Raw genomic sequence first — 27,606 nt, forward strand, 5'->3', positions numbered from 1 at the left:
CTTCACCTTAATAATGACGACCGATTAGTACCTCCCAACTAGTCCTTTGTCTATTGCGACGGGTTAAACCTCTCAGTCCAAACAACATAAAAGGACTACTGAAGTAATGGTTGAACCTCATTCAACAGATCGGTTGGAAACGTCGTACCCAGCACGAACACTTTCGCTATCGGTAAGATTAAAAACTAAACTCGTACGTGAGTCACACGGCTGTTGAACCGCGAACAAGTTACTAAATGCGGTTATTTCTTTTTTACAGCCGAACCACTTTAATTTTCTCAGCGAGACCGTTAGAACTGCTACGGAGGCTCGCAGGTAAAAAAAATTTCTTTTAACTTCACGGACTATGGCATTCCGAGTAAATATCATCATACTTAGTGATATCTTTGTATTTTCCATCCTCTCAGGATATTTGCATTAGCGGCCCTACATGATACCCGCAGATGAGCTAACAAGTTACGATTTTTATCTTCATGTTTACGTATCACGTTGGCAATGTGATATACGGTAAACTCCCTGGAAATGACCACCAATATAATCTTTTTTTACAGAGAATTTACGACTAAAGCCCAGGTAAATCCGTTTAAAAATAAAATATACCTAAGATTTTTGTTAAAACTAACTCATGAATAAGAAGCCTATACAATCCCTTCCTTTTAGATCGACTGTAATCAACGAAATAATCTTCTCGATATAATTTCTATCAAGTCACCCTGCGCCTGTGGTAAGAATCGTTAAGATTATAAGACTAAATAATCAAAAGTATAAAAGCCTCTACGGCATCTTTAGGAACTAAGTTTCCTTCCTTTCTTTAACAGACCCCCGACGAAGGGGCCTCAGCCCCGAAATGCATTGGGTTTTTTATGTACTGTTTTGTGAATATGCATTAATGACATAATAATGCAACTGTTTACTTTGGAAATAATGTTCAATGTGTAATACATGTATGAGTAAAATGAAACATTGATGAACTATTGATAAAATTGTATTTGAAACATATAATTGGAGAATTTGAATTTTCTTGTAGTGCGCGCTAGAGTCCTGGTGACCTTAAGGGACCAGGCTATATATTTTGATTTTCACAGTAAGCAGGCACTAATCTAGCGTAGCACACCTATCGAATAAACATTCAACTATTGTAAAAACAGAGTGCAGTACCCACACTTATTCATTTTACCTGTAACTGAGGCAGTTGTAGTTGGCATGGCTCACAACAGTGTGTCATGTTGAGTTTGTCATTTTGTCTGCACAGGCCATGCATGCTGCAGTGGCAGTCTGCACAGCCTAGGTGAGTGGTTCCTATGGGACCCTCTTCGGTCCCAATGCCCTAGGTACCCAGGTATCATTTACTAGGGACTTACAGGGGCATGAAGGCCCATTGTGGAATAGTTTTATGGACGAAGCACTGGCACATGGGCCCTGGTTAGCAGAGACCCTGAGCACTACAATCGAAACCATATCAATTTGCAGGTTAAAAGTGGGAGCTAACTATGTTGAAAGAGTCACTTTCTCACATGGGTTTGAGTTTAGAGTGTCTCCGTCCAGAATTGTCTGCATCATGGGTTGGAGTAGCTGAACATGGCCTTCACCTACCAGGTGACCCAAGTATACAACCCTTCCCTGCCCTATCTGGCCCTTGTTTGCCTTGATAGTGAGGCCTGCACTACTCAGAGCCTTGAGGACCTTCCCCATGTGGATCAGGTGATCCTGCCAGGTGGAGCTCTAGACTGAAATATCATCTAACTAAGCTGCACTATAGGATTCCAATCCAGCAAGGACTTTGTTCACCAACCTCTGGAAGGTGGCGGAACATTCTTTAATCCAAAGGGCATCACAATAAAATGGAAGTGCCTATTTGGAGTGGAAAATGCAGGTTTTCTTTTGCTCCAGGGGTCAGACCTACCTGCCAGTAACCTGATGTGAGATCAAAGGTACTTGGATACTTGGCTTGCCCCTAACCTGTCAATCAAATCATCTGCTCGAGGAATTGGATGTGCATCAGTTTTTGTCACATCGTTGAGGCCCCTATATTCCAAACAAAACCAAATGTCTTTCTTTTCACCCTTGAGGTGAGGTTTTGGGACCAAGACAACTGGGCTGGCCCAGGGCCTCTGTGAGGGTTCAGCGGTACACAATCCCAGCATCTTGCTTACTTTAGCTTGGATGCTCTCTCTGACATGTTCAGACTGCCTGTAAATTTTGTTTGTGACAGGTAGGCTGTCACCAATGTCCACATTATGGGTACACCAGCCAGTCTAACCAGGGGTTAGGGAAAAGAGCCCAGCATACTGATTGAGGACTTGTCTGCAATCAGCCTTCTGTTGGACGGTGAGGGTGTCTGACAAGACCACTCCATCAACACACCTGTCTTTTGGATCACTGGAGAGGAGATCAGGGAGAGGTTCACTCTCCGCTTCCTGTCCCTCATCTGTGACCATGAGCATTTTGACATCAGCTCTGTCATAATAGGGCTTCAGGCGGTTGATATGTAAAGCCCTTCTGGGAAATTTGCAAGTACCAAAGTCCACCAGATACGAGACTTCTCCTTTTCTTTCAAGGACAGGGTACTCCACTTATCATTCGAGGGCCCTGGGGGCCACAAACTCTAATACCATACCCTCTGCCCTAGTTTAAACTAAACCATGGCAGCCTTCTGGTCCTATTGCATTTGAAGCTCTTGGCTGGCATGAAGGCTTTAGCTTGCTTTTTCCATGTACTTAGCTATCCTGGAACAAAGGCCAAGCACATAGTCCACTATGTCTTGTTTTCGCTCTTTGTTGGGCTTTTTCCACCCTTCCTTTACAAGATTCAGAGGATCCCTAACAGGAAGCCCAAAAAGAAGTTCAAAGGGTGAGTACCCCACTCCCTTCTGTGGCACCTCCCTGTAGGCGAAAATCAGGCATGGAAGTAAGACATCTGCTCTCTTTCTGAGTTTTTCATATAGTCCACTGGTCATGCCTTTCAGTGTCTAGTTAAACCTTTTTAACCAACCCATTGGTTTGTAGGGGGTAGTGAGCTTATAAGTCACTCCACACTCCTCCCACGAGTGTTTTAAGTATGCAGACATGAAGTTTGTACCTCAATACTGCCTCCTTAGGAAAATCAAACCTGGTAAAGATACCATGGAGGGCCTTGGCCACTGGCGGAGCAGTAGTGGACCTAAGTGGAATAGCTTCAGGATACCTGGTGGCATGATCCTCTACCACTAGATTATTTCTGTTCCCTGAGGCTGTTTGAGGGTCCAGGCGGGTAACAATGTCGCCCCTACCCTTTCAAAGGCTACCCCCAACCACTGGAAGTGGAATTAAGAGTGCCTTACGACGTAGCCTCCTGCCTAACCACTGGCTTGGCAGGAGAGACAGGACCGACAAAAGTCCTTCAGCTCCAGAGACATCCCTGGCCAGTGGAAGTGTTTAACTAATCTGACCAAGGTGCCCGGCTAGGGTATATCATGGGCCAAAATAAATAACTCTTTAAAACTCTGAGTTACTACCACTCCTGGTTTCACCAGGTTTGGAGTCTCTGGCCTCCGTGTATAGGAGTCCAACCTCCCAGTAGTCCCTGTGGGTGCCACTGATATCACACTTTTCCTGTGCAGAAGCTTGCTTCCTCAGGCTGTCAAGAGTGGGATAGATTTCTTATCCCTGGCACAGATCCATCCAAGAGGGTCCCCCTGGGTCCAAGAGCTCTGCTGTGTAAGGATTAAAGCTCCTCAGGCGCAGTTCCCACTGAGGATAACAAGTTCTCTTCCTGAGTAGAAGGGTTCTAACTTTGAATCAACCATTTATTTTGAGGTTGAATTCTTACTCACTTTTTATTTGTTACATTAAATGTTACAAAATAGATAGACTGGTCTATGACAACATAAACCTCACAAAATCATGATCTAAAGGAAAACATTTAGTGGCCAAAATGCTTTTTACATTTTCTTTTTCTTTTTTAAATAAGAAAAAACATCTTGAAACCGTATTTGTAGGCAGTACGATTAATCAAACGATTCAAACCCAACATTTTTGGATGGAGAACACTGTAAAAAGGTTACCATCTCAGCAAAGTCCTTGCTGAAAAGCTTGTGCAACTTTTTAGCGGGAATTTTTGACACGCAAAGATGTGCTAAGTCAAGTATCCTGCCATTCCATGAGCATCAAGCGAATCCTAGGAAGGATTAGCAATGAGTGCTAAGTGTGTGTGTGATGGCTATGTCTATTCAGAAAAGAAAGAAATCCTCAAATATGGTCATCATATTACATGTTGTTGGTAGCCTTTAGGGTAATTTTGACAAGTGCGTACACATTTTCGGAGGCCTTTTCTTTTTAAGACTGCTACATAAAAAAAAATGAACACAGCAGAGCAAGGCAAATATATATGTGCGCAACATTTGTTTGCGCTAGTTTTTGTTTTTTGTTTTTGTAAAAACTCATTAAAACATTTCAAATTCATAAGTTAATAACTTTTCACATATTAAAATGAGGATATGCTGTGCCTTTAGAGCGTTCTATGGCAACAATAAATTACTGAGTTCAGTCATTTTGCATACAGAAATAATTAACTCAGGCAATTGAGATATATTGATATTATATTTTAAATAGAAAAATAAATTAGGACTTCATAATTCATTCTGGTGTTTTATAATAATTGGTCAGATTTGTTTACCATGTCAAACACCCAAGCACATGGTTCTTTGTTGGTTTTTGATTAGCAAATTCCTTAATTTGCCAACATTAAAGCATCTGTCTGTAGGCAGAATCCATATAACTTTAGTAGTCCAGAAAGGCACACCCTTTTACTTTAAAGGGCTCTCCCAGGAGCAGAAGGTCCTGCTTCGAAAACTAAAAAAAGACTTACAAATGGAGCGTAGCCTACATGGCACTTCAGTGGCTCGCCTCTGGTTGGTGTCTGATATTCAAGAGATACTCCTTGCGCTTGGCACACACCCCCATGAAAAAACAGTCTCTCATAGCCTTTTTGTGTAATGAAGTCTCTGGTCCCATCTCGTATGGTTAAAACACAACTGGTACTCTGGAACAATCCCATTGACATACGGCTTTGAAGAACTGAGCACTTTTCTGGGTCCGATTTGCAGAGTCTGGAGCTGTGGTGGTCATCAAAGCTTTCAGGAAGATGAATGCAGTGTTTGAAGGGCATCAGCATCTCTATGCAGCAATCAGAACAGACAAGGCTGTCACAAATCTAGCATTCATAAGGCCATGTGAAGAAAAGCTCCTTCTTATGGCAACTGAAGCATACCCTATGCTTGGTGGACATTTTGCAACCAAGCATGTCAAAAAAATCTTGGATTTCGGAATTCTTAGTGGCTTGCCTGCTCGCGATCAGCTCTGCAATGGTTGGAGGACTTGCTGGAAAGAGATGTTTTGTTTGGAGAAAGATCCTTGCTTTGAAATCCATTTTCCTGGGACTTGGATCTGCGGTGTAAGGAAGACTTGTCCTTGTGCCGATGCACTGAAGTATTTCTCTTTTCTGTCTGTGATGACGTCAGCAGTGGCATAAACTCAGTCTGGTCGAGCTCAGTACTGCAGGATGGTAACTGGGAAAGACTGTTTTCCAATGACTCTTCATAACTGTACTCCAACATGGCGTTTCCTGTGAGTATTGATCTGTCCTTTCCCTGTCCAGAAAGTGTTTTTTCACACTCTTTTTGATACCGCAGTTTGTCAGTTGATATCCTGAAGACACAGAGTCCTTGTAGTGGTTACTGTGCCAGGTCTTTGATCCTGCATAGAAACCTGGTGTCATGGCAAACAGCGAGCGCATATTTTTGTCCAGGCATTTCGGTCATGAGACGCTCATGTAGACATGGTTCTTGATGGGAAAGATCCTTCAATTTTCTCTCCGATGCTGATCTCAGAGTGGGACAAGATTAAATCCAATCCAGAAAAGACTGCTCGAAACTACTTTTGCTTGAGACAGTGAGCGTCGCCTTCTGGAGTGTATATCGTCTGTATCGGATATCATCCATCAAGTGCTCGAATGGCGTACACTCGTATTTCACTGGCAGTGCCTTGTACAGGCGCTCTGATGCACTATTCAATTGAATGCCATTTTTCAAGTCTTTTATGACATTCAGCCACAGGCGACTCGAGTCGTTCAGAGTCCTTGGTGAATCAATCTCCAGTTTTGCCAGGCACGTTTTTCATGGACAATGCTTGGAAAATTCTACTTGACACACATCTTTGTAGTACCTTTCTGCTTCCAAAGGGTTAACCAAGCGCTTTTGTCAAGTCTTGTATCCCACAGCTGCACCACAAACGTAGGAAGCTAGCTCTGTGTATTGTATTCAGCTAGGTAGATATACCGTGCACAGAGGCCAGAGATTCCCCCAGAAGTGTACAGGGTTCAGTGTGAACCTAAAGTGCTCTATTAGTGGTAGTGTGGGCGAGCAGCATTAGGCCTAACACGCAAAAAGTTGTGTGGAAGACATTTATTGCACACACAATGACCAGTAACGGGCACATGACTCTAAAAGGTTGTCCACACCAATTTTAGAAAAATAAGCTTAGTTTGAGTCGTATTTTAAGACCAAGATCTTTGCATAAATGTAAAGTACGTTTTTCAGGAAAAATGCTTTCGTTTTTTAAAATTCGGCAGTTCAATTTTCAAACAGTTCAATTTTATCCTATGAAGGAAAACAACAATGTGGTTTCATGGGTAAGTGCCCAAATTACAGTTTTGTTCTTCAGGTTTTAGGATCAGCAGAGGGCAAGGTTCAAGTAAGCACAAAGACTGCACCACCAGCGGCACAGGGGCGGCCGGTTACAGAGGTCAAATTTGGAGATAGGCCCAATGTATGCCAGAAGCCACGCTGCTTGCAGGTAGGTACATTAGTTGCAGGGGCCAAGCTTTGGGGGTTAGAGCATGCCTGGGGTAGGGGCACAAGGCAGCACCAAACATACACCACCAATGGTACAGGGGTAGTAGGGTGCAAATATAGTGTCGGGTACCCAGTGCTCTTCAGTGGAGAACTCGGTTGGACTAACTGGCTGTAGGCTTCGCAGCAGAGACTGCAAGGAGGTCACCAGCGACAGCAGAGGTACGTTGAGGTGTTGGGGGTCGTAGGAGCACTGTCTCTTCCACTCGCCCGACCAGGGGCTTTGGGCGCAGGGGTGTCCTTTGACTTCAGATTCTTACTGGAGCTGGTCACGGTTGGGAGGAGCCTCTGGATTCTGTCTGCAGGCATCATGGAGTCCAGGAGAGGTCAGCCAACACTGGACTTGAGGTCATGATCACTCAACTTGCGGTCATGATCGCTGGGGAACCTGTTCTGAGTCGGTGGGTCACCTGGACACAGGCGGAACGTGTCGGGTGTAGAGTCAGCAGGGTTTGCGGTTCTGGAAGGCACCAGAGTCCTTTGTGTAGGTTTCTTGGGGACAGATCTGATGTCCTCTGGAGTTCTGGTCTTTGCAAAGAGCAGACAGTCTGCCTCGGGTTCTGAAAGTCCCTGGCTGCAGGACAAGTGTTTTCTTTTGCAGGGTCTTGGAAGCTGGAGATAGGCATGTAGGGCCGGGCCAAGTCATTAGGAGTCTTCAGGCTTCACTGCACAGCGTCTTCTTCTCCTTCTTAGTTCTGTAGGAACTAGTTTCTAGGTCTGAGGAGGCCACCTAAATACTACATTTAGGAGCGTTTTAGGGGAATAGTAGGTAGGGCCAATGGGCACCCTGCCTAGGGTGACTAGACCCTCAATTATGCCACCCTCCTGTGATAAGGGGCATAGTCCTAGCCCTGATTGGAGGGGTTTCCTCATCTTCAAGATGGCGGGGACTGAAAGATGTGCTTCACCTAGTAGTTGGCAGAGGTGGGCACACCTATTCTTCTAGGTTTTCCCACCCAAAGTCGTGGTGTAAACTGGATGCTGCCTTCTGGTGCTAGCAGCAGCAGAGGCTGGGGTCGCAATACAAAGGCAGCAGGCCTTTGAAGCTTCCCTCTCGAGTTCTGTGCCTATCCTGGGAGATAAGGTATGACACCTCCACCCAGGATGTGAATAGTTTCTGGTCCCAGAGATCTGAGGCTCTCGGCCCTGGGGTTCAGAAACATGTCTGGTGGTGGCAGGCTGTCACAGATAGTCTGTGACCACACCAGGTTTAGTAGGTTTTCTGGGGGAACCTCTGAGGTGCCCTCTTAGTACATGGTTCAATAAATCCCACACTGGCATCAGTGTGGGTTTATTGAGGGTAGTAGTTTGGTACCAAACACTCCTGGTTTCAGAGACGGCATCATGGTGCTAGGTGACCCAAGTTGTCGAGTTTCCAGCCCATTTACTCTCTATGGCACTTAAAATATCCAAGAATTGACTTAAATATTGCAGGGTCATATCTGCTCAACAGCTATGCCCACACCTGGGGTATAGTACACCCTGCCTTAGGGCTGTGAGGCCTGCTAGAGGGATGACTTACCTATACCTGAGGCTGTGCTAGTTGGCATGGCAGTGTGCCATGTCGACTTTGGAGGTGAATCATACATTCACCCCCAGTATAGTGATTTGGCCTGCTTCCGGTCTGACAGTGTCCGGCACAGTCTGGACAAAGGAGCCGCCGCACCAGAGCAGACCCATGCAAATACAACAAGATGATAAAAAGCAGAGAAGAATTTGAAAATCTGGAACCTTCATATTTCCATGAGAAGAGTAAGAGATAAAAACATTTCATTTTCAGAAACAGATGAGTCTAGTAAGAGAAAAAGGTCCACAACAAGCCGACAAGTGTGATCCACTGTAAGTGAAAATTTGAGCTAAAGACTGCTCTTTACTCGCTGGCCTACACAAAATAAACTCACAGCCAGAACGCTAACATTACAATCTGGTGGCCAACATCAACTTGTTACTTGGTACTGCAAACAAACTTTTGGGGTCATTTTGCCTAATTTCATTTCACTCACCGGAGATCTGCCTTCCTGCTGCCTGTCCTTGCCCTTGTCTCCCTCCCGCCGCCGCAGCTAGTCACCTGTGCGGAGGGAGACCCCAACTCCCAGGCTCCTCAGCGCCGGAAGCAGTCATCGCCATATCCGCACCCGGAGGCGCTTTAAATCCAGTGCAGTCGCGGGTTCGCACGCGGGTCGCGCCAGGCGAAGCCCGGGCAAGGGGCGGGCCATCTGTGGCCAGAGGAGGTCGGGTTGGGCCAGGCCCCTTGGTTGCACGAGTTAAAGGCACTGTGTTAGAACAACTTGACTTCACCCCCTGGTAACACCGATCTAACCCGTTCCATGCTGTGTATGGAGTGAATTCCCCATTGTCCCATGTATTGACTGGTTCTGATCGTAACTGGAAGTGGAGTTTTATTTGTCCCAACTCCTCACCCCAACACTTTAGTGACTTTTTCTTATATTTGTATTTTGATCTTGATTAATCCTGATCGTAACGTACTATACTTTGCAGAGGGTGGAGTATTCCTGATCAAGTAAGCGTGGTGTGGAGTGATACGTCTTAGCTGGGCTGTATTAGAGTTATTCTCAGGTTGTTTAAATGGTCTACCAAACTGTATTACTGTCTTATTCCTGTAGTTTCATATCTCCAGGACCTTAATAGTAAATAAGTATTCCAGCTGATTATTGGCATCCACTATGGGAAAGAGAAAGCAAATGAGTCCAAAAATGTTAAAGGGTAATGGGGCCATTTCAACCTCACAGCAGACCCTATTAAATCATTTAACCGGGGCGGTGGGCGTACTAGACAAGCAGATTCTCTCAGTTGAAGAGTCAATTGAGGGTACGACGTCCAGATTGAGCCAGGATTCTTCCTCCCTAAATGAAAGGGTTGAATTAGATCAAGGGAATCTACCAGACCAACTCCCTAATGGTTGTATTCAGGTATGTCCTGACGAGATTATTTCCCTTGAAAATGATTCCCCATCCCAACCCCCCCAAAAACATCCGAAAAACCCCAGTGTAATTGAAGGCATTTCTAATAAGAATGGTAGCAATATAATCCGAGTGCCAGTACACGTTCATCCAGTCCCGAAAAAACGAGCAAACCCTCCACTAACAGTAAGAAAAAGCTCAGGGCATAAAAAATTCCAACGACCTAGAAAGTCGCCAAATACCACTAACTGCAACTTGCAATCGGATATGAAGAATTTGGTTTCACTAGTTGAACAATTGGATCTTTATGTAAGGCTTAGGTTAGACCAATTAACATCTATACTGGATAATATTGAGGAATTTCTCACAGAGAAGCTAACTAACACTGTTATGCCAATTGATAATTCAGAGGGTAATTACAACTCTACTGCATCTAAGGTTAGTACTACAGGGACCCAATTTTCCGCTACAAAGAAGAATTTTTCTATTCAGGATGTCTCTGTCCCTTCTCAGGGTAGTTTACCGACCAAAAAGAGCATAAAAGATCTCTCCGATAATTGACTGCATAACCTGTCAGCACCTCAGGGTAATCCCTTTGGCAGTAGGCCATCAGGTTTCCAGGCGAATCCACCTCAATTTCTTTCAACCTCTCCCGGTCAAGTACAATTTCCCTTATACCGTACCAACCCGTTATAAAAAATTAAAACAGTAGACCAACATTTAGATGGGCCTCCAGAAGCAACTCCTTATGTTATAGTACTGGCAAACGCACCATATATGACCAGCCCCGAAGAAGAATCCTGGGTTGCGTTGAAAAATAAATCATTGCACTAGCTGGGTACCAGGGTAGGCTTGAATAAACATCTATTCGAGGAATTTAAGATGGTCAGGAGAGTTAAGTGGGTGGGCTCAAGGGAGTAAATGTTCAAGGGTGATTGCATAGTAATGACTTTTGCCTCTCCGCTCTTAGTTAAAGATATCTTGGAATCAGGCACAAATCACTTTTTAGAGCCGCAAGGGATCAACATTCTACCATTAGGCTTCTTTTATCCCCCGGTGATGAAAAATCTGAAAACTCCCCCTTGGAGAAATCAATTTGTCATCCATACCCAGCCCCAAACCTTTTTTACTCCGAATAGATTTAATCCATTATCAGGACTGGACGATAATGAATGACTAAGAATAATGGACATTCCGACCGGGAGTATGCTCGACTTTTCTCCCAATAAGATCACTATCCAATCTGAAACATTAATTCCAGATAAATCCTTAAGTAACCCCAATATACCTATGGACTCTCAATTTCTAATGCTGGATAGTATCCCACTTGCTGGTGGACCTCCTTTAGGTATGATAGACCTGCCTGTTCCCGTATCTGGTTCCAAGCCTGATCTGATTTTAGATGTATTTTCTGATCAACCAAAATTGAGAGCCCAAAAGGAACCTAATCTAAATCTTTCAATTTTATTCTGGAACGTAGCAGGGCTCCGTACAAAAATGGATCTATATTCCTGGGCAAAATTGATAAGGAAGCACAATATTGTTTGTCTCCAAGAGACTTGGTTAACTTCCCCAATTCATCTTCAGGGGTACAAGTCCTACAATTCATTTGCCCAACCCTCCGCCTCTGGTAGGGCTAAAGGAGGCTTGCTAATTTATGTTTTAAATGAGATCCCATGCAAAGATATTGTCGACCTAAAACAGGATGCTAATTATCAAATTCTTAAGATAGTGGTAAATACATTTTCCAGCTATTTTATAGTAAATTTCTACAATAATCTACCTTACCACGATTTAATTTATGTTTTAAATTGTATTTTTTATGTTTTGATGGACATGCGGAATAACTCTATGAGTACATCATTCAATGTGAATTGGTGGAGGTGATTTTAACTTAACCCTCTGTAAGGATAATAATTCCAAAAAATGTGGAATTCATGATGAATGCGGAAGTAATTTAACCCATTTCTCACACACCAACCATGAGAAACGACTTACTAAGATCATCTTTACACTGGAGATGGGTTTTGCAAATGAACTCCTAGAACCCCCTGTCGAGTTCTCTCCCACATTCAATGGAAGGGGTTGCTCTACTCTAATCGATTTCATACTTACCTCCCAAAACATGAAAGATCATTTGCGTAATTTTAACACAGGAGACAATGCCAGCAGTGATCACTTTCCAAATAGTATCACTTTGGCAGTGCCAAATGCAGTTAAAAAGTGTAGCCAGCCCAGCTTACTGACCGAATAAGCATTGAGTCTGGATAGGCTAAACGGGTCTCAATAAAGTGGGCTAACGCAGACCCTGTCTAAACAACAGCCAAAGTGGTGAGTCGAGTACTCCCCCCAACTGGAAGCATGCCTTAATCTAGACTCCTCACATGAGTTGATACTGTCCAATTTCACGGTCATTACCTACACCATTAAGGAAGAATTATTTCGTAAGATGAAAATCAATAATAATTCCAAAAAGGCCTGGTTTAATTTTGAATGCAGGAGGGCCTACTCTCGACTAAAAAAATGCTCTATATGAGACCAATAGAGAAAAAGATGAAATCATAAAACTAAGAAAGGAGTATAATCTGGCCATAAAAAAAGTGTAAGCTAGATATAACAAGCATTGGAAATGCAATAGGGCTCGCATTAGGAAAGTTTGAGCTATTGGTCTTATAAATGAATTTTTTTATTTATGTGTTATTTTTTAAAATAGATAAAGTAATAGCTTTGTCAATTAGAATGCCAATAGTTATAACTTTCGCAAACACGTATAGCATTTGTAATGCAACTTGATGTGTATTTACGTGACTTAGATGTATTGCTATTACAAATAACAATGGCAATGCCAATAGCTTAAACTTTGTAAATAAATTTTGTGAAGATTATGTTCAGTGTTTTTTATTGTGACGAAAATCCAAGAACAGAAGTGAAATATTAACATCTTTTTGTGATTTGTAATAAAGCATGAAAGCTTGAAAACAGCTTGAAACATTGAAAGAACATATTTGAACCAGTGATGCTGTGGTTGCGCTGAGGGATGCAGTGGTTGCGCAGAGTGATGCAGTGGTTGCGCAGAGTGATGCAGTGGTTGCGCAGAGTGATGCAGTGGTTGCGCAGAGTGATGCTGTAACTGCGCAGAGTGATGCTGTGGTTGCGCAGAGTGGTGTGTGCATCGGTGGAGGTTAGTGGGTGCATTGAGGGAGCTGTGTGGTGGGTACATTGGTGGAGCTTAGTTGGAGCATCGGTGGAGCTGGGTGGTGGGTGCATCTGTGGAGCTGGGTGGTGGGTGCATCTGTGGAGCTGTGTGGTGGGTGCATCGGTGGAGCTGTGTGGTGGGTGCATCGGTGGAGCTGTGTGGTGGGTGCATCGGTGGAGCTGTGTGGTGGGTGCATCGGTGGAGCTGTGTGGTGGGTACATCTGTGGAGCTGTGTGGTGGGTGCATCTGTGGAGCTGTGTGGTGGGTGCATCTGTGGAGCTGTGTGGTGGGTGCATCTGTGGAGCTGTGTGGTGGGTGCCTTGGTGGAGCTGTGTGGTGGGTGCCTCGGTGGAGCTGTGTGGTGGGTGCATGGGTGGAGCTGTGTGGTGGGTGCATTGGTGGAGCTGTGTCGGTGGAGCTGTGTGGTGGGTGCATCGGTGGAACTGGGTGGTGGGTGCATCGTTGTAGCTGTGTCGGTGGAGGTATGTGGTGGCTGCATCGGTGGAGCTGTGTGGTGGGTGCCTCGGCGGAGCTGTGTGGTGGGTGCCTCGGTGGAGCTGTGTGGTGGGTGCCTCGGTGGAGCTGTGTGGTGGGTGCATCAGTGGAGCTGTGTAGTGGGTGCTTCAGTGGAGCTGTGTAGTGGGTGCATCAGTGGAGCTGTGTGGTGGGTGCATCGGTGGAGCTGTGTGGTGGGTGCATCGGTGGAGCTGTGTGGTGGGTGCATCGGTGGAGCTGTGTAGTGGGTGCATCGGTGGAGCTGTGTAGGTGGAGCTGTGTGGTGGGTGCATCGTTGGAGCTGTGTGGTGGGTGCATAGGTGGAACTGTGTCGGTGGAGCTGTGTGGTGGGTGCATCGGTGGAGCTGGGTGGTGGGTGCATCGTTTGAACTGTGTCGGTGGAGCTGTGTGGTGGGTGCATCGGTGGAGCTGTGTGGTGGGTGCATCGGTGGAGCTGTGTGGTGGGTGCATCAGTGGAGCTGTGTGGTGGGTGCATCAGTGGAGCTGTGTGGTGGGTGCATCGGTGGAGCTGTGTAGGTGGAGCTGTGTGGTGGGTGCATCGGTGGAGCTTAGTGGGTGCATTGATGGAGCTGTGTGGTGGGTGCATTGGTGGAGCTTAGTTGGAGCATCGGTGGAGCTGTGTGGTGGGTGTATCGGTGGAGCTGTGTGGTGGGTGCCTCGGCTGAGCTTTGTGGTGGGTGCCTCGGTGGAGCTGGGTGGTGGGTGCATCGGTGGAGCTGTGTGGTGGGTGCTTCGGTGGAGCTGTGTGGTGGGTGCATCGGTGGAGCTGGGTGGTGGGTGCATCGGTGGAGCTGTGTCGGTGGAGCTGTGTGGTGGAGCTGTGTGGTGGCTGCATTGGTGGAGCTGTGTGGTGGCTGCCTCGGTGGAGCTGTGTGGTGGCTGCCTCGGTGGAGCTGTGTGGTGGGTGCATCGGTGGAGCTGTGGTGGGTGCATCGGTGCAGCTGTGTGGTGGGTGCATCGGTGGAGCTGTGTGGTGGGTGCATCGGTGGAGCTGTGTGGTGGGTACATCTGTGGAGCTGTGTGGTGGGTGCATCTATGGAGCTGTGTGGTGGGTGCATCTGTGGAGCTGTGTGGTGGGTGCTTCTGTGGAGCTGTGTGGTGGGTGCATCTGTGGAGCTGTGTGGTGGGTGCCTCGGTGGAGCTGTGTGGTGGGTGCCTCGGTGGAGCTGTGTAGTGGGTGCATCAGTGGAGCTGTGTGGTGGGTGCATAGGTGGAGCTGTGTCGGTGGAGCTGTGTGGTGGGTGCATCGGTGGAGCTGGGTGGTTGGTGCATCAGTGGAGCTGGGTGGTGGGTGCATCAGTGGAGCTGTGTGGTGGGTGCATCAGTGGAGCTGTGTGGTGGGTGCATCAGTGGAGCTGTGGTGGCTGCATCGGTGGAGCTGTGTGGTGGGTGCCTCGGCGGAGCTGTGTGGTGGGTGCCTCGGTGGAGCTGTGTGGTGGGTGCCTCGGTGGAGCTGTGTGGTGGGTGCCTCGGTGGAGCTGTGTGGTGGGTGCCTCGGTGGAGCTGTGTGGTGGGTGCCTCGGTGGAGCTGTGTGGTGGGTGCCTCGGTGGAGCTGTGTAGTGGGTGCATCAGTGGAGCTGTGTGGTGGGTGCATCGGTGGAGCTGTGTGGTGGGTGCATTGGTGGAGCTGTGTCGGAGCTGTGTGGTGGGTGCATCGGTGGAACTGGGTGGTGGGTGCATCGGTGGAACTGGGTGGTGGGTGCATCATTGTAGCTGTGTCGGTGGAGCTGTGTGGTGGCTGCATCAGTGGAGCTGTGTGGTGGGTGCCTCGGAGGAGCTGTGTGGTGGGTGCCTCGGCGGAGCTGTGTGGTGGGTGCCTTGGTGGAGCTGTGTGGTGGGTGCCTCGGTGGAGCTGTGTGGTGGGTGCATCAGTGGAGCTGTGTAGTGGGTGCATCAGTGGAGCTGTGTAGTGGGTGCATCAGTGGATCTGTGTAGTGGGTGCATCGGTGGAGCTGTGTGGTGGGTGCATCGGTGGAGCTGTGTGGTGAGTGCATCGGTGGAGCTGTGTGGTGGGTGCATCGGTGGAGCTGTGTTGTGGGTGCATCGGTGGAACTGTGTGGTGGGTGCATGGGTGGAGTTGTGTGGTGGGTGCATTGGTGGAGCTGTGTCGGAGCTGTGTGGTGGGTGCCTCAGTGGAACTGGGTGGTGGGTGCATCATTGTAGCTGTGTCGGTGCAGCTGTGTGGTGGCTGCATCGGTGGAGCTGTGTGGTGGGTGCCTCGGCGGAGCTGTGTGGTGGGTGCCTCGGTGAGGCTGTGTGGTGGGTGCCTCGTGGAGCTGTGTGGTGGGTGCCTCGGTGGAGCTGTGTGGTGGGTGCCTCGGTGGAGCTGTGTAGTGGGTGCATCGGTGGAGCTGTGTGGTGGGTGCATCGGTGGAGCTGTGTGGTGGGTGCCTCGGTGGAGCTGTGTGGTGGGTGCCTCGGTGGAGCTGTGTGGTGGGTGCATCGGTGGAGCTGTGTGGTGGGTGCATGGGTGGAGTTGTGTGGTGGGTGCATTGGTGGAGCTGTGTCGGAGCTGTGTGGTGGGTGCCTCAGTGGAACTGGGTGGTGGGTGCATCATTGTAGCTGTGTCGGTGCAGCTGTGTGGTGGCTGCATCGGTGGAGCTGTGTGGTGGGTGCCTCGGCGGAGCTGTGTGGTGGGTGCCTCGGTGAGGCTGTGTGGTGGGTGCCTCGGTGGAGCTGTGTGGTGGGTGCCTCGGTGGAGCTGTGTTGGGTGTGCCTCGGTGGAGCTGTGTAGTGGGTGCATCAGTGGAGCTGTGTGGTGGGTGCATCGGTGGAGCTGTGTGGTGGGTGCATCGGTGGAGCTGTGTGGTGGGTGCATCGGTGGAGCTGTGTGGTGGGTGCATTGGTGGAGCTGTGTGGTGGGTGCATCGGTGGAGCTGTGTAGGTGGAGCTGTGTGGTGGGTGCATCGGTGGAGCTGTGTGGTGGGTGCATAGGTGGAGCTGTGTCGGTGGAGCTGTGTGGTGGGTGCATCGGTGGAGCTGTGTGGTGGGTGCATAGGTGGAGCTGTGTCGGTGGAGCTGTGTGGTGGGTGCATCGGTGGAGCTGGGTGGTTGGTGCATCAGTGGAGCTGGGTGGTGGGTGCATCAGTGGAGCTGTGTGGTGGGTGCATCAGTGGAGCTGTGTGGTGGGTGCATCAGTGGAGCTGTGTGGTGGGTGCATCAGTGGAGCTTAGTGGGTGCATCGGTGGAGCTGTGTAGGTGGAGCTGTGTGGTGGGTGCATCGGTGGAGCTTAGTGGGTGCATTGATGGAGCTGTGTGGTGGGTGCCTCGGCTGAGCTTTGTGGTAGGTGCCTCGGTGGAGCTGGGTGCATCTGTGGAGCTGTGTGGTGGGTGCTTCGGTGGAGCTGTGTGGTGGGTGCATCGGTGGAGCTGGGTGGTGGGTGCATCGGTGGAGCTGTGTCGGTGGAGCTGTGTGGTGGCTGCATCGGTGGAGCTGTGTGGTGGCTGCATCGGTGAAGCTGTGTGGTGGGTGCCTCGGCGGAGCTGTGTGGTGGGTGCCTCGGCGGAGCTGTGTGGTGGGTGCCTTGGTGGAGCTGTGTGGTGGGTGCCTCGGTGGAGCTGTGTGGTGGGTGCATCAGTGGAGCTGTGTAGTGGGTGCATCAGTGGAGCTGTGTAGTGGGTGCATCAGTGGATCTGTGTAGTGGGTTCATCGGTGGAGCTGTGTGGTGGGTGCATCGGTGGAGCTGTGTGGTGAGTGCATCGGTGGAGCTGTGTGGTGGGTGCATCGGTGGAGCTGTGTGGTGGGTGCATCGGTGGAGCTGTGTGGTGGGTGCATGGGTGGAGTTGTGTGGTGGGTGCATTGGTGGAGCTGTGTCGGAGCTGTGTGGTGGGTGCCTCAGTGGAACTGGGTGGTGGGTGCATCATTGTAGCTGTGTCGGTGCAGCTGTGTGGTGGCTGCATCGGTGGAGCTGTGTGGTGGGTGCCTCGGCGGAGCTGTGTGGGGGGTGCCTCGGTGAGGCTGTGTGGTGGGTGCCTCGGTGGAGCTGTGTGGTGGGTGCCTCGGTGGAGCTGTGTGGTGGGTGCCTCGGTGGAGCTGTGTAGTGGGTGCATCAGTGGAGCTGTGTGGTGGGTGCATCGGTGGAGCTGTGTGGTGGGTGCATCGGTGGAGCTGTGTGGTGGGTGCATCGGTGGAGCTGTGTGGTGGGTGCATTGGTGGAGCTGTGTGGTGGGTGCATCGGTGGAGCTGTGTAGGTGGAGCTGTGTGGTGGGTGCATCGGTGGAGCTGTGTGGTGGGTGCATAGGTGGAGCTGTGTCGGTGGAGCTGTGTGGTGGGTGCATCGGTGGAGCTGGGTGGTTGGTGCATCAGTGGAGCTGGGTGGTGGGTGCATCAGTGGAGCTGTGTGGTGGGTGCATCAGTGGAGCTGTGTGGTGGGTGCATCAGTGGAGCTGTGTGGTGGGTGCATCAGTGGAGCTGTGTGGTGGGTGCATCGGTGGAGCTGTGTAGGTGGAGCTGTGTGGTGGGTGCATCGGTGGAGCTTAGTGGGTGCATTGATGGAGCTGTGTGGTGGGTGCCTCGGCTGAGCTTTGTGGTAGGTGCCTCGGTGGAGCAGGGTGCATCTGTGGAGCTGTGTGGTGGGTGCTTCGGTGGAGCTGTGTGGTGGGTGCATCGGTGGAGCTGGGTGGTGGGTGCATCGGTGGAGCTGTGTCGGTGGAGCTGTGTGGTGGCTGCATCGGTGGAGCTGTGTGGTGGCTGCATCGGTGGAGCTCTGTGTGGTGGCTGCCTCGGTGGAGCTGTGTGGTGGGTGCCTCGGTGGAGCTGTGTGGTGGGTGCCTCGGTGGAGCTGTGTGGTGGGTGCCTCGGTGGAGCAGTGTGGTGGGTGCCTCGGTGGAGCAGTGTGGTGGGTGCCTCGGTGGAGCTGTGTGGTGGGTGCATCGGTGGAGCTGTGTGGTGGGTGCATCGGTGGAGCTGTGTGGTGGGTGCATCGGTGGAGCTGTGTGGTGGGTGCATCGGTGGAGCTGTGTGGTGGGTGCATCGGTGGAGCTGTGTGGTGGGTGCCTTGGTGGAGCTATATGGTGGGTGCCTCGGTGGAGCTGTGTGGTGGGTGCATCGGTGGAGCTGTGTCGGTGGAGCTGTGTGGTGGGTGTATCGTGAAGGTGGGTGGTGGATGCATCGGTTGAGCTGTGTCGGTGGAGCTGTGTGGTGGCTGCATCGGTGGAGCTGTGTGGTGGGTGCCTCGGTGGAGCTGTGTGGTGGGTGCATCAGTGGAGCTGTGTGGTGGGTGACTCGGTGGAGCTGTGTGGTGGGTGCATCGGTGGAGCTGTGTCGGTGGAGCTGTGTGGTGGGTGTATCGTGAAGGTGGGTGGTGGATGCATCGGTTGAGCTGTGTCGGTGGAGCTGTGTGGTGGCTGCATCGGTGGAGCTGTGTGGTGGGTGCCTCGGTGGAGCTGTGTGGTGGGTGCATCAGTGGAGCTGTGTGGTGGGTGACTCGGTGGAGCTGTGTAGGTGGAGCTGTGTGGTGGGTGCATCGGTGGAGCTTAGTGGGTGCATTGATGGAGCTTTGTGGTGGGTGCCTCGGTGGAGCTGGGTGGTGGTGCATCTGTGGAGCTGTGTGGTGGGTGCTTTGGTGGAGCTGTGTCGGTGGAGCTGTGTGGTGGCTGCATCGGTGGAGCTGTGTGGTGGCTGCATCGGTGGAGCTGTGTGGTGGCTGCCTCGGTGGAGCTATGTGGTGGGTGCCTCGGTGGAGCTGTGTGGTGGGTGCATCGGTGGAGCTGTGGTGGGTGCATCGGTGGAGCTGTGTGGTGGGTGCATCTGTGGAGCTGTGTGGTGGGTGCATCGGTGGAGATGTGTGGTGGGTGCATCTGTGGAGCTGTGTGGTGGGTGCATCTGTGGAGCTGTGTGGTGGGTACATCTGTGGAGCTGTGTGGTGGGTACATCTGTGGAGCTGTGTGGTGGGTGCATCTGTGGAGCTGTGTGGTGGGTGCATCTGTGGAGCTGTGTGGTGGGTGCATCGGTGGAGCTGTGTCGGAGCTGTGTGGTGGGTGCTTCGGTGGAACTGGGTGGTGGGTGCATCATTGTAGCTGTGTCGGTGGAGCTGTGTGGTGGCTGCATCGGTGGAGCTGTGTGGTGGGTGCCTCGGCGGAGCTGTGTGGTGGGTGCCTCGGCGGAGCTGTGTGGTGGGTGCCTCGGTGGAGCTGTGTGGTGGGTGCCTCGGTGGAGCTGTGTGGTGGGTGCCTCGGTGGAGCTGTGTGGTGGGTGCCTTGGTGGAGCTGTGTGGTGGGTGCCTCGGTGGAGCTGTGTGGTGGGTGCATCAGTGGAGCTGTGTAGTGGGTGCATCAGTGGAGCTGTGTAGTGGGTGCATCAGTGGATCTGTGTAGTGGGTGCATCGGTGGAGCTGTGTGGTGGGTGCATCGGTGGAGCTGTGTGGTGAGTGCATCGGTGGAGCTGTGTGGTGGGTGCATCGGTGGAGCTGTGTGGTGGGTGCATCGGTGGAGCTGTGTGGTGGGTGCATCGGTGGAGCTGTGTGGTGGGTGCATTGGTGGAGCTGTGTCGGAGCTGTGTGGTGGGTGCCTCAGTGGAACTGGGTGGTGGGTGCATCATTGTAGCTGTGTCGGTGCAGCTGTGTGGTGGCTGCATCGGTGGAGCTGTGTGGTGGGTGCCTCGGCGGAGCTGTGTGGTGGGTGCCTCGGTGAGGCTGTGTGGTGGGTGCCTCGGTGGAGCTGTGTGGTGGGTGCCTCGGTGGAGCTGTGTGGTGGGTGCCTCGGTGGAGCTGTGTAGTGGGTGCATCAGTGGAGCTGTGTGGTGGGTGCATCGGTGGAGCTGTGTGGTGGGTGCATCGGTGGAGCTGTGTGGTGGGTGCATCGGTGGAGCTGTGTGGTGGGTGCATCGGTGGAGCTGTGTGGTGGGTGCATCGGTGGAGCTGTGTAGGTGGAGCTGTGTGGTGGGTGCATCGGTGGAGCTGTGTGGTGGGTGCATAGGTGGAGCTGTGTCGGTGGAGCTGTGTGGTGGGTGCATCGGTGGAGCTGGGTGGTTGGTGCATCAGTGGAGCTGGGTGGTGGGTGCATCAGTGGAGCTGTGTGGTGGGTGCATCAGTGGAGCTGTGTGGTGGGTGCATCAGTGGAGCTGTGTGGTGGGTGCATCAGTGGAGCTGTGTGGTGGGTGCATCGGTGGAGCTGTGTAGGTGGAGCTGTGTGGTGGGTGCATCGGTGGAGCTTAGTGGGTGCATTGATGGAGCTGTGTGGTGGGTGCCTCGGCTGAGCTTTGTGGTAGGTGCCTCGGTGGAGCAGGGTGCATCTGTGGAGCTGTGTGGTGGGTGCTTTGGTGGAGCTGTGTGGTGGGTGCATCGGTGGAGCTGGGTGGTGGGTGCATCGGTGGAGCTGTGTCGGTGGAGCTGTGTGGTGGCTGCATCGGTGGAGCTGTGTGGTGGCTGCATCGGTGGAGCTCTGTGTGGTGGCTGCCTCGGTGGAGCTGTGTGGTGGGTGCCTCGGTGGAGCTGTGTGGTGGGTGCCTCGGTGGAGCTGTGTGGTGGGTGCCTCGGTGGAGCAGTGTGGTGGGTGCCTCGGTGGAGCTGTGTGGTGGGTGCATCGGTGGAGCTGTGTGGTGGGTGCATCGGTGGAGCTGTGTGGTGGGTGCATCGGTGGAGCTGTGTGGTGGGTGCATCGGTGGAGCTGTGTGGTGGGTGCCTTGGTGGAGCTATATGGTGGGTGCCTCGGTGGAGCTGTGTGGTGGGTGCATCGGTGGAGCTGTGTCGGTGGAGCTGTGTGGTGGGTGTATCGTGAAGGTGGGTGGTGGATGCATCGGTTGAGCTGTGTCGGTGGAGCTGTGTGGTGGCTGCATCGGTGGAGCTGTGTGGTGGGTGCCTCGGTGGAGCTGTGTGGTGGGTGCATCAGTGGAGCTGTGTGGTGGGTGACTCGGTGGAGCTGTGTAGGTGGAGCTGTGTGGTGGGTGCATCGGTGGAGCTTAGTGGGTGCATTGATGGAGCTTTGTGGTGGGTGCCTCGGTGGAGCTGGGTGGTGGTGCATCTGTGGAGCTGTGTGGTGGGTGCTTTGGTGGAGCTGTGTCGGTGGAGCTGTGTGGTGGCTGCATCGGTGGAGCTGTGTGGTGGCTGCATCGGTGGAGCTGTGTGGTGGCTGCCTCGGTGGAGCTATGTGGTGGGTGCCTCGGTGGAGCTGTGTGGTGGGTGCATCGGTGGAGCTGTGGTGGGTGCGTCGGTGGAGCTGTGTGGTGGGTGCATCTGTGGAGCTGTGTGGTGGGTGCATCGGTGGAGATGTGTGGTGGGTGCATCTGTGGAGCTGTGTGGTGGGTGCATCTGTGGAGCTGTGTGGTGGGTACATCTGTGGAGCTGTGTGGTGGGTACATCTGTGGAGCTGTGTGGTGGGTGCATCTGTGGAGCTGTGTGGTGGGTGCATCTGTGGAGCTGTGTGGTGGGTGCATTGGTGGAGCTGTGTCGGAGCTGTGTGGTGGGTGCTTCGGTGGAACTGGGTGGTGGGTGCATCATTGTAGCTGTGTCGGTGGAGCTGTGTGGTGGCTGCATCGGTGGAGCTGTGTGGTGGGTGCCTCGGCGGAGCTGTGTGGTGGGTGCCTCGGCGGAGCTGTGTGGTGGGTGCCTCGGTGGAGCTGTGTGGTGGGTGCCTCGGTGGAGCTGTGTGGTGGGTACATCAGTGGAGCTGTGTAGTGGGTGCATCAGTGGAGCTGTGTGGTGGGTGCATCGGTGGAGCTGTGTGGTGGGTGCATCGGTGGAGCTGTGTGGTGGGTGCATCGGTGGAGCTGTGTGGTGGGTGCATCGGTGGAGCAGTGTGGTGGGTGCATCGGTGGAGCTGTGTAGGTGGAGCTGTGTGGTGGGTGCATCAGTGGAGCTGTGTGGTGGGTGCATAGGTGGAGCTGTGTCGGTGGAGCTGTGTGGTGGGTGCATCGGTGGAGCTGGGTGGTGGGTGCATCAGTGGAGCTGTGTGGTGGGTGCATCAGTGGAGCTGTGTGGTGGGTGCATCAGTGGAGCTGTGTGGTGGGTGCATCAGTGGAGCTGTGTGGTGGGTGCATCAGTGGAGCTGTGTGGTGGGTGCATCAGTGGAGCTGTGTGGTGGGTGCATCAGTGGAGCTGTGTGGTGGGTGCATCAGTGGAGTTGTGTGGTGGGTGCATCAGTGGAGCTGTGTGGTGGGTGCATCGGTGGTGCTGTGTAGGTGGAGGTGTGTGGTGGGTGCATCGGTGGAGCTTAGTGGGTGCATTGATGGAGCTGTGTGGTGGGTGCATTGATGGAGCTGTGTGGTGGGTGCATCGGTGGAGCTGTGTGGTGGGTGTATCGGTGGAGCTGTGTGGTGGGTGCCTCGGCTGAGCTTTGTGGTAGGTGCCTCGGTGGAGCTGGGTGCATCTGTGGAGCTGTGTGGTGGGTGCTTCGGTGGAGCTGTGTGGTGGGTGCATCGGTGGAGCTGTGTCGGTGGAGCTGTGTGGTGGCTGCATCGGTGGAGCTGTGTGGTGGCTGCATCGGTGGAGCTGTGTGGTGGGTGCCTCGGTGGAGCTGTGTGGTGGGTGCCTCGGTGGAGCTGTGTGGTGGGTGCCTCGGTGGAGCTGTGTGGTGGGTGCCTCGGTGGAGCTGTGTGGTGGGTTCATCGGTGGAGCTGTGTGGTGGGTGCATCGGTGGAGCTGTGTGGTGGGTGCATCGGTGGAGCTGTGTGGTGGGTGCATCGGTGGAGATGTGTGGTGGGTGCATCGGTGGAGCTGTGTGGTGGGTGCATCGGTGGAGCTGTGTGGTGGGTGCCTTGGTGGAGCTATATGGTGGGTGCCTCGGTGGAGCTGTGTGGTGGGTGCATCGGTGGAGCTGTGTCGGTGGAGCTGTGTGGTGGGTGTATCGTGGAGGTGGGTGGTGGATGCATCGGTTGAGCTGTGTCGGTGGAGCTGTGTGGTGGCTGCATCGGTGGAGCTGTGTGGTGGGTGCCTCGGTGGAGCTGTGTGGTGGGTGCCTCGGTGGAGCTGTGTGGTGGGTGCATCGGTGGAGCTGTGTAGGTGGAGCTGTGTGGTGGGTGCATTGGTGGAGCTGTGTGGTGGGGGCCTCGGTGGAGCTGTATGATGGGTGCCTCGTGGAGCTGTGTGGTGGCTGCATCGGTGGAGCTGTGTAGGTGGAGCTGTGTGGTGGGTGCATCGGTGGAGCTGTGTGGTGGGTGCCTCGGTGGAGCTGTGTGGTGGGTGCATCTGTGGAGCTGAGTGGTGGGTGCATCTGTGGAGCTGTGTGGTGGGTGCCTCGGTGGAGCTGTGTGGTGGGTGCATCGGTGGAGCTGTGTGGTGGGTGCCTTGGTGGAGCTGTATGGAGTTCTGCTGTGCAGTGCACATAAATAAAAGGCATTATTTACAATACCAATAGGTCAAAGATTCGGATATGTGACACCTATTCCATTGCAAATGCTTTTTTTTTGTAACCTAAGCGGGCTAGTTTGTCTGCGGGTGATTGGGATGCAAAGAATATTTAAAGAGGTGTGTGTGTTGAGCCATGACTGTGTAGGCTTGCAGGGTAAAGAGTCACATCTGTGTGAGACACTGAGGCAATCCAACAAACCCTGCCCCGGAGACACAGACAAACAAGAACAGACAATGCCAATCGTTTTAACTGGTGAGAAGTTAAGCAACGTGATTAATAAAAAAAAGAGGCAGTGTGTGGGTAGCAGCGAAGGGTATGCATTTCCAACACACATTTTTGATCTGCTGTTGCCGGTGCTGCATCTGTTTTGTGGGGAGGAAGCAAACTTTACAACTTCCACCCAGAGTTAGAAAGGTTTGCTCCTTCCGCTGACAATGCCGCACTTGTGTTGCACGTCGAAACAACTTTCCTCTGCAATTGTAAAGTGCAGGATGATTTTTCAACAGAGAAGGAAGCTAGGATGCACAGTTTAAGGGGGACAACTGGACAAGCAGGGTGCAAGTTCTACCCGCCGCTTCCAACTGTTGTGTAAGGCCACCCCAACATCCACGCGAATCAGGAAGAGCAGGATTGTGCAGTGGGTGGAAGAAAAGGGAGACTCCGAAGGGGACATGATCCTGGCAGTGTCTGCCATGGTCACCTCTGCGGTCACCATTGTGCTGTCTTTGCAGCAACTTATACTGGGCAGGCCCGTCGAGGTAAGGAGAGGCTGTCCCCCTTACCATTTCACAAAGCAGCCCTGCAATACAATCGGGCAATCTTAATGCACAGATCATGTGCTTATGCGTACACCTCTATGACCCAAAGCTCCAGCCTTGCTGTGCGGTAGTAAAAACACAAAAGGGACAAATAAGTCTGCACAAGAGGCAAGCATCTGAAATCGCTACACAAACATGCCGACCATCTTTAAGTGTAGAAACTTTCTTTTAATTTAAAGTCTAACATGGGCATAAACTATGAAAAAGGAATATTTGAGCAAAACTAGAATATTTGGAAACAATACATATATTAAGAAATCCACGAGATAAATATATGCTGCATTTTTCACATACTATGAAAATGCTATAGTATTTTTCGCGTGTGTGCACCAAATTTTGTTAAATTGCGTAAACAACGTGATTATTTGACACTTTCGTCATACCAAAGTGTTGGTTTTAAGTACAAATAAGCCTCCTGACCAGAATAACTTCACCATCCCTTCTTCGTGTGTTGCATCATTGTTTGAAAAACGTGTGGGATGTTACATGGCAGAATGCAATGGCAACATACAAATGAAAGCAACACAGAGGTAAAAATATCAGCCAGGAGAAAATCACTAAGTTGCGGAAGACAGGCGAGCTACCATGAATTAATGTTAGCCGTGAATAATTAGGGGATGAGGAATGCGCTGGGAGGAGAAATGCTGAGCGCACGCTGATAAGCTCGTCTTTGATGTGGTAATGCAAGGTAGGCAGGCAGGCGGCTGGTGGCATTGTGCACGCGCTTTTTAGGGCTTGCGCTTGCGCAATGACCTAAAAAGCGCACATGCACTTGAAGAAATCGCCAGTTGAATCGCCGGTGTTTAAACACTGTTTAAGCCCCTTTAGAGCTTCGCCAGCTATGCGCATGCGCACAGCAGGCGAGCCCTAAAAAACGGCCTATGGGATCAATTACATCAGAGTTGCTGCTTGAATGACAGCACTACTTTCTGGCGTGTTGTCAAAACCCCCTTCCTTACAAACTCAGAATCCATCCCAAGAATAGAAGTAGCAGTGGACGTAAGTGCTTGGGTAATTCATTTCTCAAAAATGTTTGGCCCCACTATAGGTGCTAAACAATCCTGTACAGATCTGGTAGGGAGGGGTGCTCTTCAGGATCATACAATGTATCCAATCCATTTGCTGTTTGACCACGAAGAAGTGATTACTGCCCTGATGGCCTCCAAAGGTGGGAAAGCTCCAGGCCCCGACGGGGTGCCAGTGGACATTTTTACACATAACCCAGAGCTATGGTCCCCAATTCGTACTCGGGTGTTTGAAGCTGTAACCATGACAGGTTTAGTTAAATCATGGTCCACCTCAATTTTGCTTCCCATATTTAAAAAGGGCGATCAAAACAACCCAGCCTGTTACAGGCCCATCTCCCTCCTGGACTCGGTTGGTAAAGTGGCGGGCCGGTTAGTTCTTCAAAGATTACAGGACTGGGCCACTGAAAACCATATAATATCAGACCTACAATATGGGTTCCGTGAAGGTTTGGGGACTGTAGAACAAGCATTAAACTTATCCCTATTAATGGGAAAATATGTTGGAGCAAGGAGCGGCCATCTCCATTTGGCATATGTAGATTTGTCCGCAGCATTTGATTGTGTTTCCCATTCTAAGCTGTGGACAATACTTTTGAAATTGGGCGTAAACCCCCTGTTCGTTCACTTTATGCAAGAACTATACTCAGAGGCCTCGGCCAGAGTTCGATTTGGCCAAGGAGGGGAACTTACTGATCCATTTCCCGTGGTAAAGGGAGTTAGACAAGGCTGCGTTCTGGCTCCCTTTCTATTTAACCTTTACACCAATGGTTTAGAGCTTGCAATGTTGGAAGGGAGTCAGGACTTGCCCACAATTGATCACCGTCCAATTCCCGCGTTACTTTACGCGGACGACGCGGTGATCATGGCCAGAACACCACTCCAACTACAGTCTCTCCTTGACAAATACTGCCACTTTATGGTCAGTTTAGATCTTATGGTCAATACTAAGAAAACCTATGTAATGCATCTAGGTAAAAGTGTAAAAAAGTCAAAAGGTATCTTTATTGATAACACCAAATTGGAATGTACCAACTCCTATCCCTATCTGGGCATTTTAATTGACAAAAAGTCTTGCTGGCAACAAGCAATCTCGGCTAGGAAGCTGTTATTCCTTAGAGCCACCACCGCTTTGGTGGCCTTTGCCCAAAAGCTGGGGAAGCGTCCACTCCAAGAAATGATTAAAATATATCAGGCGAAATGCCTCACTGTAGCAACATACGGTGCTGGTGTTTGGGGCCACAATGCTGTAGATTCCCTCCAAAAGGTAGAGAATGGCTTTATAAGGTACCTTCTGGCTGTTCCTAAGAGCTCACCGACCTTTGGTTGCCATATCGAACTAGGTCTGGATTATCTAGCAGATATTATTGGTATCCAGCCAATTCTTTTATGGCATCATGTCTGGCAAACCGAATACTGCAAACTGACCCGTTCTTTGATTACTGATTGCCTTGGGTTGGACCAATGGAAAAATATCCCCTGGTTTGTTTACGTCCGTAATTTTTTTTTTAAAGATCTGAATTTAGCATCCTATTTTTGTCACCCAACAACCATCGTAGGAATATCAAGGAAAAACCTAAAAACTCTATGTTTATCCCACCTCCGAGAGCTACGATTAACCCAGGAAATTAGTAAAACTACGAATAGCCAGATCTTAGCCATTCAGACCTCTTTTGGGGTGCAATCATACTTGCAGTACAATCTTAATGGCTACGAGAAATACCTATTGACTAGGTTCCGTTTTAACATTTATTATCGTTTGATAACATTCCCGAAACGGAACGACTGGTCTAATAATCTCCCATTGTGTCAGTGCAATGAAATTTCAGAACAATCTTCACTTTACGTAGTATTATTCTGCAGCTATTACGTGTTCCCACGAAGGAGTTGGATTATACCTATGGTGAAACTCATGGGCCTGCGAACTTGTCGTTCGGCTTTCCTTGCTTTACAATGCCT

At 51.1% G+C, this 27,606-nt stretch overlaps 1 pseudogene; it reads right to left on the minus strand.

Moving 5' to 3' along the window:
- Positions 1-4,783: 4,783 nt before the first annotated feature.
- The window catches only part of LOC147677741 (protein spire homolog 1-like), a 34,477-nt pseudogene continuing 11,654 nt past the window's right edge, over positions 4,784-27,606 (minus strand).

The sequence above is a fragment of the Lissotriton vulgaris genome, chromosome 12 (genome assembly GCF_964263255.1).
Source record: "Lissotriton vulgaris chromosome 12, aLisVul1.2, whole genome shotgun sequence".
Taxonomy (NCBI): Eukaryota; Metazoa; Chordata; class Amphibia; order Caudata; family Salamandridae; genus Lissotriton; species Lissotriton vulgaris.